Source organism: Moschus berezovskii, chromosome X, assembly GCF_049115385.1.
Source record: "Moschus berezovskii isolate FMDL1 chromosome X, NW_MosBer_1.0, whole genome shotgun sequence".
In the NCBI taxonomy this organism is placed as follows: domain Eukaryota; kingdom Metazoa; phylum Chordata; class Mammalia; order Artiodactyla; family Moschidae; genus Moschus; species Moschus berezovskii.
In genome coordinates this window covers 106,122,752-106,135,858 of record NC_142488.1, presented here as the reverse complement: position 1 = coordinate 106,135,858, position 13,107 = coordinate 106,122,752, and the positions used below count along the sequence as shown (strand labels likewise).

The following is a 13,107-nucleotide window of genomic DNA, read 5'->3' as shown; positions in this document are numbered from 1 at the left end:
CTCTAATTTTCTTTACACATATTTTAAGTAATCATGTTTTCAATGTGAAATAATTGCCCCTCTCTAGTAATGACATCACACAGAACAATGGCACAGAAAGTTTGAAAGTGAGACTGTCTCAGAAAATTGAAAACATGTGGCCTCTCCTTTATTTCTAAAGTTTCCATCTAGTTTGGGCAATTTGTGAGTCAATAATAATCTAGAAAATTAGGCAAAAGTGGTTGTGGACATTTACCTCCTACCCACCCCTTACCCACCCACAACCCCAACCTGCAGTATCTTTCATTATGGCTAACCAGTGGGTTCTGAATCAGTCCTTCTCTCCCAGTTCTCCCCTTTGCAGGCAGCAGGGCTAACAGGGTAGAAATCACTTCCCTCTTCTTTACACCCCTCCCTCAACACATATGCATTTCTATCCTCACACAATTTTACCCAGGCCTCTGTTAGATGTCTAGTTCCTGCCTTCAAAGAATTTACAATCTGGGGAAGACAAAGATGTAGATAATTATAATTTGACACAAAGTGAATTAGTGGTTGCAATAAAAGGTAGAGATGGGGGAAAGACTCTGAAGACTTTAAGGATTATTAATTTCATCTCAAGCAGGCCAAGAATGTAGCACTTTTGTTCATCCTGCAAAATTAGGATATACATACATCTCATAGAAATGATTTCAAGGCACACGCTTACTTAAAAAAATTAATAAAACACATCACTTAAAAAAACCCAAAATACACTTTGAAGTTTCCTAATTTCTTATTCCTGTCTGAATACCATCATGAAAGCCTAAAGTGACCCCCTTTACACTGATAGCTCAGATTTTTCAGCTACAGAAGTCAAGAAAAGGCACAACTAAGAATTAAAAGAACTGTAACACCTATATATTACCCAAAGAATATTTGTTTAGTTCAGGGTAACAACATAGTTTAATTTAGGAGTCTCCCACTTAAATAAACTCCATTTTGTTTATTTATAATTATTTGAAAGTAAATAAATAAATGCTCCCCTGAAGCACCTGAACTAAAACTAAGAAATCCAATGTAAAGTTTAAAAGTCTCACAATATACACCTCAGTTGACAAAAATCATAATATTTAAATTAGCTATTTAATGCAGATTTTTTTACCACTATGAATAAAAAAAGGTTTGTCCTTAAGATTACTTATGGGTACTTGATGGAATCCAGCAATTAAGTACTATCCTGGAAGAAAATACCATATTTAAATAATTTAGGGAAGACTGCAAGGAACATCAGATTTTTAGAAACTGTACAAATTAAAATTACTGAAAGCTCTATCCTCTTTACAGGGCATTCATTGTACTCTTTCTCTCAAAATAAGTAAAACATCCCAGATTGGAGTTTAGGAAGCAAAACAGATGATTATTGCCCCATAAACACCTTGAATGAATCCTGAATCCTTGCAGCAAACTGTTGTTCCCCACCGAAGGATGTAATATGTTAACACAGGAAGACTGAGAGATGTGGAATCAGAAGACATCAATCAGTGTCCCGGCTCTGCGACCTCCTAGCAGTATGTCTATGAGTGAGTTTATTTAATCTTTCTAAGCCTCAGTTTCCTCCTTTGAAAATAGCCATAATAACTACTTCGCTAGGGTCCTGATGAAGATTAAAGATGGCATGTGAAGGCACACTATAAACCATAAAACATTATACAGCAACTTCAAATCCTTAATGAAAGAAAAAGAGAAACAAATCAATGCCTAAGTAATTAAGAGGCTATGTATAAATATAAGCCATGAGTTCTACTAAGAACCTTTTAAATAAAATATATGAAAAGTTATGTCTTTTGCCCTATAATTATCAACTGCAGAGTATGATAGATCTCCTTCATATATAAAAACTATAAGCCTTTAAGTCAGAGTAATTTAAGAAGGCTGGGACTAATGAAAATTTGTCAGCCACTTTTTACCCATGAGTCAATTTGGCTTCTGCGTAAGGCCAGTTTCTAAACGCAACTTGAAGAATGGTCAGGAGAGTTTTTGTTTTTTTAATCCAATTTTAACTTTATATTAGGACCACTTAAAAAATAGTTAACAGCTTGTCAATACTGTCACATTCTTCCTACTTTGCAGTTTTTTTTTTCTGTGAGCAATGAAAAATGAAAGGTGAAGAGGTAAAAAGTAAATATTATTGCTTAATAAAATCTCACAGTATGTGATTGGTAGGCAAAAAGAAAGTGACTGTTGAAATATGTTGAAATGTGTCCTTTTCCCCGGTCTGTCTTCCCACAAAAAAATGAACTTTATATGGAGAGAGAGCAGGCACTGATATTAAAGAAAAGAAAGAAATATATATATATATTTTCCCTCCATTTAAATTTAGCCAAATGAAATGCCAATCAAAAATAAAAGCTTCCAAAGTCTCTCCATTTTTCTGAATTCTGTCATCTGCAGAGCATTTTGTCCCCAATTCTGTTTTCCTCCCTAGCTCCAGTGCTGGCCTTTTCTATAAAGGGAAAACAGCAGGAAAAAAGCAAACCTTCTCTCTCCCTAAACATCAAGAGACAGGAAAACAGATTTTTAAATAAGGGAATGAAACAAAAGCAAACAAAGCTTTGTTTGTTTGTTTTTTCATAAAAAAGGATATGGTATACAACTGAGTTTGAATTCAGGGCGTCACCCATAGAGGAATCTTATGCCTATGAAGTCATCCCTAATTACAGCGTTTGACTAACAATACAGCAATTACGAAACCACTCCACTGGCTCATTTAACTATACTTAAACCCTGAATACAAATCTTTGCTGAGAAAGGTGTACCTACAACTAACTACCTGAAACAATTACTCAAATTCTGAAAGGCATTTGATGAGGGGTGGAGGCGGCGGGGGTTGTGTGTGTGGGGGGAGAGTGCCTGTTTTCATCCCCTAAAGCGATTCACTTTAGGAATGCAGAAGACTAAATTTACTAATCTGTGTCAATCACAACCAACTGTGGCTCAGGAAGCAGGGCACACACAATGGGAAAATCAACCATGGACAATCAAGAGTTGATGATGAATTTTGTATTTTTTTCTTGAAATTGAAAGGAACTGAAAGATAAAAGCAGGGGCTATTCATCAGCCACTAGCAAGTAAACAGAATTGAGAAAGTGAGGCTGATGACTTAAAATCAGCTATTTGGTCACACACAGTTAAGCTGATTAAGTTCAAATCATGAAGACGAGAAGGTGGATAAAACATGGAAGAATACATGATTTGTATTTGTGTATTTGTCACCTTCCTCTGTCCAAAACAGGCAATGCTTCAGAACACCCACACTTCACATACCTAACTGTACCAACAGAAACTGCCACCCTGCCTCCTCCCTAGCTGGTAAGTCAACAGCACTAGTCTCCAGGTCAGATGGGCATGCAACCCTCTGTGTTAAAGCTCACCCACTCTCACTCTGATTACTCAAGCTCTAGTGACATGTTTCCAAATGACTTGAGAAGATTTCAACTTGAATGTGTATCATACTCACCCAACTTATTCATTTATATTCAAGCCTTAAGTGAATGTTTAATATGTACCACACTCTGTGTTGGGTGCTGCATATACAGAGATTTAGGATCCAAAGTCTCCTCTCGAAGACTTACTGTCCAGAGGGGACAAAGATGGAAAACAAAGACATAGTATTAATGCCATCATGCTATTCACTGAGTGGTGGGGTGACAGTGATGGGCTTCAGGAAAAGTTTTCCAGAGAAGGTGACTTTTGAACTTTATCTTAAAACGTAAGGAGGACATCCTCAGACAGATATCACTGGTAAAGGCACTCTAGGCACAGAGAAGATGATATTCTGGCACTAGAGAAAGACAGTGTGGTTGGAGCACTGTGCCTAGGGTCTGTGACAAACCCAGTTGGAGCAGAAAGTCAGGGTCTAATTTAGAAGGCTGAGACTCAAAATCTGTACTTGACCTTCTGGCCAAGGGAGAAGGAAGGTCAGAGAGGAAAATCCCAGTCAGGAAAGTCTAAGTGTCTACATTTGAACTTTCCATGCTATTTCTCCCTTTTTCGAACACCTCTGCTGTCAAATTCAGTCTCCTTTTCAACTTTCCTCAATCTCCAGGTTTACAAATTCAAGAAGTTTGGTCACAAGAAACACAGGGAGATTGAGGTAAATCACTAAGCCCTTTGGATTATCATAGCCCTTTATCACTTCATGTCTAGCTTTTTCTAAAGACCTTTTGGTCTGTCTACAGTCCTATCTCCCTCCGATGTAATCTTTATGCTGCTAACTTCCTGAAGAGCAGATCTAAGATATATTCCCTATGAAAGCAAGTCCCAACTTTTTGGCACAACATCCAAGAACCCTACACACTTTTCTGTATTGATACCTGTCTATCTTTCCAATGCTTCTTCCCATTACATGCACTGCACACCCTGGAATCACACTCTATAAAGATAACCTCTGCCCCAATCAGGGCATCTACTCTCCCATCTACTCTTCAGAAGAATCTTTGAGAAAGCCTCTTTGGATGGTCCCCACCTGAGGGAAAAACTCTCTTTTCCCAGGACTCTCACAGAACTGTATGTTTTCTTCTATTACAGCCAGCAGGAATCCTTTCAGATAGCTCTAATTTCTAATTTTAAATATCTTACTGTCAGATCATATGTACCAATTTTTGAATGGGAAAATACAGTCACACAAGGATAACATTTAATACTACTATATAAAAGCTTTTTGATGGAAGGGACTGCTTCGCCTTCATCCTCATATTCCTAGCCCCTCTCACAGTGGCTACAGAGTAAGTAATAATCATAATTAAGATAATATAATAACATGGCATTGTAAGTTTATAACACTTATGGAGAACTTATTATTTAAATATACTGTGCTATACATTATGTAAAGTTATTTCTCAACAAACTCTGTGAACCACATAATACTGTTATTTCCATTTTATAGTAAAGCAAACAGGCTTACAGAAGTTGAATAACTTGCCCAGTCACATGGCTCAAGAGAGGGAGACCTAGGTCTCTACCCAACTCCACCTGACATCAAAGTCAGCATTCTCAATTGTTATGCTGTATTATAGCTTTCTCAACCACAGTTTAGTGAATGAATTCATTTCCCCAACAAGACTATAAACTTATTTAAGTAGTAACACAGCTTACTCATCTCTTTATTCACCACAGCACTTAGCACAACACAGGGACACAAGTGTATTCTCAATAAATCTTTTATTTTCTTCTTAAACACTTTATTTTATATTGGGGTATAGCCGATTTAACTAGTGTGATAGTTTCAGGCAGACAGCAAAGGGACTCAGCCATACATTTACATGTATCCATTCTCCCCCAAACTCCTCCCATCCGGGCTGCCACGAAACACTGAGCAGAGTTCCCTCTGCTATATATAGTAGGACCCTCTCAGTAAGTACCTTGAATCAAAAAAGGTCCACATCTAGGATTTACAACCATTTTAACCATGTCAGTTTTATACCCGGGCCTTCTGGCATTCCTACTAGTCACATCTAACTAGTTTAACCTTTCAACAACACTCAAAATTAGCTTTTTGATCACTACCACTCTCCTATGGAAAAGGAAATGGCAACCCACTCCAGTATTCTTACCTGGAAAATGTCATGGACAGAGGAGCCTGGCAGGCTACAGTCCATAGGGTCGCAGAGAGTTGGACACAACTGAAGCAACTAAGCACACACAAGCATGCACCATCCTCCTGAACATGTCCTACTAACTCCTACATCAGTACCTTCTGTTTTATCCTGACCCCACTACCTCTATCTCTCCCTCCTAGTAAGAACTCCCTCTCTCTGTATCTATCTTTCAGACTTAAAATGCCCTCCGCTTTATTCCTCTTATCTCCTTATCCAAATTCTACTCATCCTTCAAGTTTCAGCAGAAGCCTCATCCTCTCTCAAACCATGTTTCCCAGTGACTACACACCCCTGCTGATCTTTCTCTTCAACTCCCACAGGACTTAGAGTGTTGCCACAAAATTCAGCAATTTAATCACGGACATCCTTCTATAGTTATATAAGTGGGTGAGGACAGTCTGGCTGGGACATCCATTATCCTACTAGATTCAGTTCATTTGCCTCCTTCACACAGATCCTCAAACTTAGTCAGAGAATAACCTTCCCCCATCAAAGACTATTCTTTCACCATCAGCACACAAACACTTGTCTAATTACTTGTTTTGATGTCTTATTTCAAGATTGTTTGTTTCTCAAGAACAGAATCTAAACTTCATCTTCCTCTCGGATATTCCCACAATGATAATCTTTTGCTGGATGCTTGGTACAGAAGTATGCCTCAAAACATATTCCAACAGACTGCAATGTTTTGAGGGTGGTGTTAATTCCCAGTATTCCCAATATCCAATGATTACTGAAATTAGGGAAGAAACAAAAAATTAGGGTAGTTAGGTGACTTTGCCCAAAACAGAGCTGTGCAGTAAATGTAAAAAAAAGAGTATGTGTGAGAGAAGGTAATTAACTACTCTTACTATAAAAATGAAAATGAAGAGGCTACACAGTGCTTTATGGAAAGAAGGCACATGCCTATTATACCCTATGGGAGATAATTTTAAAATTCCTAACCAGGAATTCACTGGTTGTCCAGTGGTTAGGATTCTGTACTTCCACTGCTGGGGGCGTAGATTTGACTCGTGGTTAGGGAACTAAGATCACACATGCTGCCAGGTGCAGCCAAAAAAACAAAACTTTTAACAAATGTGACCATGATATTGAGAAATATAAAAAGTTGCCAGAAAATGAAGATAGGGACTCTTCTAGCTAATGCTAATTCATTTTCATTATTTAAAGAAGGGATTCAATAAATCCTTGAACTGAAATCACCAAAACTGTAACTGTGTAAAACATACGGATTATCGGCAACAGGTTCAGTAGGGACTATATAGGAAAGCGTTCTAAAAGTTCTTTCTTCCAAACATTGGTGTTAAGTGGGTACTGACCAAAAAACAGCCCAGACTTTTAAAAAATAAGGACAAGAATGCTGATCTTCTCTTGTGGCACATTCATTCCTATATATGACATGTTTCTGCTTCCCTGTATTTAATATCGCAAGGTTGGGGGCGGGAGGAGAAGGGGACGACCGAGAATGAGATGGCTGGATGGCATCACTGACTCTGTGGACATGAGTTTGAGTGAACTCCGGGAGTTGGTGATGGACAGGGAGGCCTGGCGTGCTGTGATTCATGGGGTCGCAGAGAGTCGGACACAACTGAGCGACTGAACTGAACTGAATTTCAGCCTCTTATATGCTAATACTATAAACAACTATTCTCATTGTATCAGTGCTAGTAATTTAGTATAAACATAAGCACACACTCAAGTATCAGTGTGATTTGAGTGTAAGATTTTTTTTTAACACATAAGAGCCATCACTGTGGTACCCATAGTTTTTTTTTTTTAGTGATTAGTTTTTAACCTTATAGCTTATTTTCTCTAGGTGACTGCAGCTTGGAGTTTTGTTTGCTTCCTTTTAGAAAACTTTAGTGGAATCTTGGTAAAGGAGTAACTATAGCAGTTTAAGAGTTTATATCATCTTTCTCAATCATCTGTTGCTCTGAAAGTCACAACTGAGTTACTCTCTAAATGGTCTCACCTGTGTCACAGGTTCCCTGTTTTGAGTCACAGGTTCCTAGCCCTGAAAGTTTAGGAAAGGTGAAAGCAGACAGAATAAGTGGTGAAATATGTTACTGTTATTCCAGCACCTCAGCATTATTAAAAATTGCTCATTACAGTCAGGTAGAGAACAAGCTTCTATGATGAAAGCAAAATTCAACAAGTAGAGCATACTTTGCCTAGCTAGGTTGCTTTTATGGCCTAGATCTTCTGGTAATTCTACTTGACATTTCAGCCACAAATTGATAAAACTACACAAGAGGACATCGCTAGATAACTCCCAATAAAACAGATAGTATTTTCCCATGAAGCACTGTTATATATGGACTTTCTGAGTAACACAGTGGTAAAGAATCTGCCTGCCAATGCAGGAGATACAGGTTCAATCCCTGGGTCAGGAAGTTCCCTTGGAGAAGGAAATGACAACCCACTTCAGTATTCTTGCCTGGAAAATTCCATGGACAGAGGAACCAGGTGGGCTACAGTCCATAGTGTCCCAAAGCTTCAGACACGAATGAGCAACTGAGGGTGCACGCACACGCACGGACACACTTAAATATGCTGTTAGGCTGTACAGGAGTCAGAACTAGAGAATAAAGCAGCTGACTGATTTGGATACATTTAGCAACGATATTCGGAGAAGGCAATGGCAAGCCACTCCAGTTCTCTTGCCTAGAAAATCCCATGGATGGAGGAACCTGGTAGGCTGCAGTCCGTGGGGTCGCTAAGGGTCAGACACGACTGAGCGACTTAACTTTCACTTTTCACTTTCACACATTGGAGAAGGAAATGGCAACCCACTCCAGTGTTCTTGCCTGGAGAATCCCAGGGACGGGGAAGCCTGGTGGGCTTCCATCTATGGGGTCACACAGAGTCGGACACGACTGAAGTGACTTAGCAGCAGCAGCAGCAGCAACGATATTTCTACAATTCCTTTAGATCCTAATAAAACAAACCCAGAAAACATCATTTTGGTGACATAGCATACCATTTCAGGGACATTTGTAAAGTGACCTTAAAAAATCTTACCTACTATTTACATGACAAAATACATTTCAAATTCCAAATCAATTGAGCAATGAACTTTGGAAGGTTCTATCAGGGACTGAAGGCTAACTCTCCCTTGTATCCAACCCCAAGTAAATGCCTGCATATAACTGCAATTTTGCCTTGGTTGGATCCAAAAACGTCAAGGACACTTAAACATTAGCTTACTAGTTGATGTGAAGAAGAGATTTCTATCTTCTGCGTGTATGCTGCTCGAACAAGGCCCACGGATGCAGGAGAGAAGGGTGAGGGTTTATTAAGAGGGGCAGGGGAGCCAAGGAGGCTGTTATTTGCACAGTGACGCATGGGGGCAGGGGCACACAGACTTAAACTGAGTCATCTTAGTCTTCTCCCTATTTCTCTAATACCTACAATCAATTAAACCACCTCAACTGTTGTGTCTATGTTGTTTTAAAGGAGACACAGCATGGGGTTCTGGTTGCTGACCAGTGACTCCCCTTCCCGCATTCCGGTACCCTCCTCAGTGTGTGATAACCATCTGCTTCTCCATCTCCTCTTGCTAGGCTGTGAGTTCCTTGAAAGCAGGACTGGTATCTTATTTAACTTTGTATCTTGGCTCACAATAAGCCCTTACAAAATGTTTGTTGAATAAATTGATGTTGGCAAGTAGGGAAAGGGAACAAACATAATGCAGGCTAAATAGTGGTCTCGCGTGGTTTCAAAAATGCACACTCTGTAAAGAAAGCTGGGAACAAAACACTTGAGACATAATAGTGCGCCCACATTCTTCACATGCACTTGGCCTGTTAGCATGGTTTAACTGTCTACTCCTATTTAATACTTCAAGATACTACAAAACTCTTCAAGATGTTTGCAACCTGTCCTTTGAGTTTAACTGAAAGTCAAACATAAAGGTTTTTTTTTTTTTTCTTTCAGAAACAGTTTTTGCTTGGCAACAATTTTGACAATCAAGCAGCACATTTCACCTTTGCAATAATACACATCATGTTTTGACAAACCTGCAATTTACAGATAAAAGTATCATTTAGAAATAGATGTAAATTGCTGCAAACTAAAGCTATACTTAAAATTTTTATTATGATATACAGAAGAGAAAATTGTACAACACCCACAATCCTATCATCGAGATTCTACATTTATCAGGATTTTCCCATTGATTCTCTTTACCTGTCCTCTCTTCAGCTGGGTGCTCTCCCTCTCCCTCTCCCTCATCCCCTCTCTTTTCCCTGAATTATTTTAAAGCAAATCTCAGACATCTAGTGAATGATTTCACCCTACGTAGCTACTAAATGAGTTCACTTTCTGGAAATAACTCTCTTCTATTCTAGAATCTAGCATAAGCTAGATTCTAATTGATCTTTTTTTCAAGTACCGATATTTATGAGTCACTTAAACCCCAAAGAGTGCCCAATCCTGTGTCATTTCCTGGAGGAATATCAGATACTTCCATTTTAAGTAAAAGTTTCCTTTCCTCTTTTTGTCTTAATAAAAAACATAAGATGTTTAAGCAATGACAGTTTAAAAATAAGTTAATAATTTTTCCAACAGAAACAGTCAAATCAATTGTCATATTGAAGACATTCTTTAAATTCTTGCCAGACAAGAGTGTTGTACGCATTTAATGTACATCTTAATCATATTCAAAAAGCCCCCACTTCCTGTTATGAAGAATACTGTATCAAACCCAAAGACACAACAAAGTTATATCTCTCCTCCATCTTTACAAAGCTAAGAATTATTAAATCCTTGGATTGAAATAGCATATTCTTTTTTTTAAAGGTCCAATACCTTCCTCACTGCCTAAGTAAACTTTGACACTTTCCAAAAATATCTGAATGATTTATGAAAAAACATATCTGCTTCTAATGAAATTAACTAACCTTCATACCTGAGGAGTATTTCCATTCTCCTTTCCTATGAAAATTAACACTGCAGCCAAGGGCAACCTTCAGATATATATCTCTCACAAGGCAAGATCAGACTAGTTAATTCAAAACAAAATATTGTGATGTACAGCTCAGAATCACTAGAGATAAAATTTCAGCTTAGACTTTGAGCTAAGCTGAAAGTTTATTCTATTAGTCATTGTAATTGCCTCCTGTAGTGTAACATACTCTGCTTATATGTTCTCAAATAAGGTACTTGTTAATCGAGAAAACTAGATTCTTTTGTTTCTTAACTTTTTACTTCATTTGAGTTGTAGTAAGAACAACTAAGAGGTTACTCTTGATTCAGAGTCGAGATTTATATAACCAGCTATTCTGAAATAAGAGAAATAAAGCTTATATGACCACGATGTGATAGAAAACCCTGGTGGAGTCTGTGAGCATCAGAAATCAGTATCATTACCATGTTATTTAACACCAGCAAAATCTCATCACCAATGATTTTCAATGTATTTTGGAAAGTATGAATAAACACTCGGACAACTGTTTGTCGTATTCTGTCATGGTAGCTGCCCTCAACTTCTATGTCACAGATTTTTGAAAAACCATTGAACAGGGCTCAAAGGCATTTGTAATTCCATCCCCTTTTGCCCCACCTCCAAGTAAGGATCTGTCATTTAAACCTTTGGGCATCTGACTAGATAGATACAGATATATAATTAGGATTACAAAACCAACTTTTAAAAACATTTTTAAAGCATGTATTGAATTTGTTACAATATTGCCTCTGTTTTATGTTTTGGTTTTTTGGCCATGAGACATGTGGGACTTTAGCTCCCCAGGAAGGGATTGAACCAGCACCCCCTGCATTAGAAGACAAAGTCCTAACCACTGGATTGCCAGTGAAGTGCCTACAAAACCAATTTTTAAAAAGTAAAACGTCCCTAAAATATTCCCCAAATAAAGAAAATACAGAATATACATATATATTTAGAAAAGGTAGATTCTAAACTTCAAAATTTTCTTTTAAAACAAATTTGCTTCTATCTGAATGCATAAGATTTAGAAAGCATCTCCAAATGTGTAGCTACCCAAACACATAATATGGATTTCCAGATGTTTCAATTTCTGCTTCAATATTCCATACTATAAAAGTTAGAGCCTAATGAAATATTAAAATAGTTCTCCTTCTGGGACAAGAGCAAACCTGTTTCTCACAGTACTAATAGAAGGAACCTCCCACGCCCAGAACTGCCAATCTGGAAACCCAACATTCTTCTTACAACTGCAACTTTACAGAGCAAGTCATAACACTTCCTGCTAGAGAAAGAATACCCTGACAAAGGAATGATACAATACTTATGAATCCCCTTCCTGTCAGCCTCACAGTATTTTGCCAAGTATTAATAAATTTGAACTTCACAACATTTAGAGAAAAGTGAATTTTTTCAGCTCTGCTGAAACCATGCAAAAACACAAAGGAATTTTAAGTTGGTTCAGGTCAAATAGCTGCAACCCACATACCTATTTAAAGTTTGAACATTAGCCAAGTAACCTGCTTATTTTAGAACACATAGAACCAGCTTCTCCCCCAGAGGCCAAGTCAGTCGTCCATAGGAAAGTACATTACTTAGAAAGGCAAATTAACTGTCCCAGACCACTTTAACGTTCTGTTTTCATCTTGAGCCATACTTATTCATGTCTTCATACAAGGCTTACACGCCACATGCTAGATGTCAGAGCATTTACCATGAGTATCTACATCTTGTTTGCTGTTGAAAATGTAATGTATTAAGTATAAGAATTGTATTTTCTACCAGCCTAGCATATAGGAAGGGATTTCCCTGGTGGCTCAGAGGGTAAAGAATCCACCTGCAATGCAGTAGACACGGGTTCAATCCCTGGGTCTGGAAGATCCCCTGGAGAAGGGCATGGCAACCCACTCTAGTATTCTTGCCTGGAGAATCCCATGGACAGGGGAGCCTGGCAGGCTGCAGTCCATGGAGTCGCAAAGAATCGGACCTGACTGAGCAACTAAGCACAGCACAGCATATAGGAACTAAGCTAGCACTTGCTGAACTGAATTTTCTATTGAGAGGCAGTACTGTTGAGTAGCTCAGTGTTCTGGAGCCAGACTGGTTCAAATCTTGTCTCCACAATTTTCTACATTGTCTTTGGGCAAACTGCTTAAGCTCTTGTGCCTGTTTTCTCATCCAGGGATGATAATAGTAACTATGTCACTTAATAATAACTTTGTATATTGTTGTGATGCTTAAATGATTTAATGTGTGTTCAAATTTTAGATCATAGCCTGGCACATGGTAAGCATTAGGTATATTCAGTTCAGTTCAGTTGCTCAGTCGTGTCCGACTCTCCACGACCCCATGAATTAGGTATGTGGTAACTGCTATATGCTTATTATTGAAATTTGTTTAACTGGTCTAACAATTCTAATCAGTTACATTCTTAATGAAGCAACTGGTGAACTGTGAGTTCTTGCCCTTTACGGGAGACAACAATAAATCAATACGAGGACTGACCTAGGTTCAGGAGACCATGTCTAAGACCGACATAGAGCAAGT

The 13,107-nt window shown here is 38.3% G+C and overlaps 1 protein-coding gene across 3 annotated transcripts in view; it reads right to left on the bottom strand.

Annotated features, from left to right (window-relative positions):
- The window catches only part of PLS3 (plastin 3), a 101,452-nt gene that overhangs the window by 60,228 nt on the left and 28,117 nt on the right, over window positions 1-13,107 (bottom strand). The gene's annotated exons all lie outside the window — the stretch shown is intronic.